This window comes from Belonocnema kinseyi, chromosome 3, assembly GCF_010883055.1.
Source record: "Belonocnema kinseyi isolate 2016_QV_RU_SX_M_011 chromosome 3, B_treatae_v1, whole genome shotgun sequence".
Lineage (NCBI taxonomy): Eukaryota > Metazoa > Arthropoda > Insecta > Hymenoptera > Cynipidae > Belonocnema > Belonocnema kinseyi.
In genome coordinates, this window is record NC_046659.1 from 13,995,490 (window position 1) to 13,997,287 (window position 1,798).

Here is a 1,798-nt window from a genome sequence, read left to right on the forward strand (position 1 = left end):
GTATCAGCCAAAGGGAGTTTGAGGAAAATTGAAAGAGGGTTTTGACATTTAGCCCCCTCCATGGTCATCCAGAGAAATAAATAAAACGAGCGCGAAATTCGAAATGTGTAGTTTTTGAGATAAAAAAGGAGCATATTTTATCAGAATATTCATTAGGCGAATATTAAGAAAATAAAAAAATAAGTATATTCTTTTACCATTTGTACAGTATATACGTACAGTATATAAGAATGAATGAAATTTATGAAAAAATGCCTGAATGAAAGAAATCAAATGAATGGAAATAATTATGGTGGGACTATTATTTCGTTGAAAATATAAAAATTTTAAAAAAATTCTTTATGGTCGAAAATTCGTCTCAGGTGGTAGAATGTTAACCTTCCTGATGACTAATTCTTCTTTTCCATTTAAAATTAATTTCTTCGGTTATACATACAGAATAAAATGAACAATAAAGTGAACAATTTTATTAAGAACTTATTGTTGGGATAAAATTGCATTTTAATCCAACAAACATGAAATTTTTACAAATAAGAGATAAATTTTCAAAGATAAAATAAAAATTAGAATACGAAGTATTTAAATTTCAGCACAAAAAAACATTTCAGTTGAACTTTTTGCAGGGAAATATAAATTTTAAACCATTCGTCAATTTTCTATATAAGCCTGCAAGTTTTAAACGAAAAGGATATGTTTTGAACCACTTTTGAACCAGTAAATTACATTTAAATCCAACAAACATAAAATTTTTATTAAAAAGAGATGAATTTTTAAAGGGAAAATAAGAATAGACAGTATTTAAATTTCAATGACAAAAACAACTTTCAATTGAAGTTGCAGCAGGGAAATAAAAATTGCAAAATATTAGTCAATTTTCTATAAAAGCCTGCAAGTTTTAAACAAAAAGAAAAAGTTCTTAATAAAGTTGTTCGCTTTTAAACCAGTAAAAGAAATTTTAATCTAATCTGTTATAATAATGGACTTGAAATATAATGCTCAGAAATTGCATATATACCTTTTTATATTAGGCCACAGGTTCAATATATCCATATGCTTTCTACAAATTGTAACAGAACTAATAAAATTACTTCAATGTTCGTATGAATTTAATTTCATTTTATTATGTATGTATAACACATGTTTATTTTATTTCATACATTGTATGTCAGAAGAGTAATAAATGTACCAAAATATTAATTTAAATTGACTCTTATTATATTTCACCTACATCTTCTGCAAATCACCTCTATATTGTAACAATTTTAAATTAATGAATATTTCTCAAAACCTTATAATAGTGAATGTAGGTGTAAAATATATTTTTGAACAAGAAGAAGTTATTATCGAAGTATTTAGTCGTAACAAATTACGTGAAAATTTTTTTAATTAAATTTAAAATAAAATAAAATAAAAAAATTACTATAAAAATGTTGGAAGACAAGTTTTTTGAGGACACTTGCTGCACTCCGAAGGGCAGTACTTCTTGAGTAGTGCGCATGCGTACTTTCTTTCCTTTTTCGCCCAGAGCCTTCGTGTGCATGATCTAACAAATACATGGTCTAGCCACTTGAGGGCCCTGTTTCGTTCAAGTAACGCAACCGCTTAATTACACCATTTTTTTAGTTTGACCGCGCAATTTGAGTTTGACACGTAAGACTCAGTGATCCCAGATCTGAAATGAGATGCGGTCCAATATTATGACAGGGCTATGTCCGTGTGAATATAGTAGGAGACGCTGTAAATGACTGAGTTGCGCGCGCAACCCATTTCTCCTCTTCTGGATTTGAAAACTCGAAGA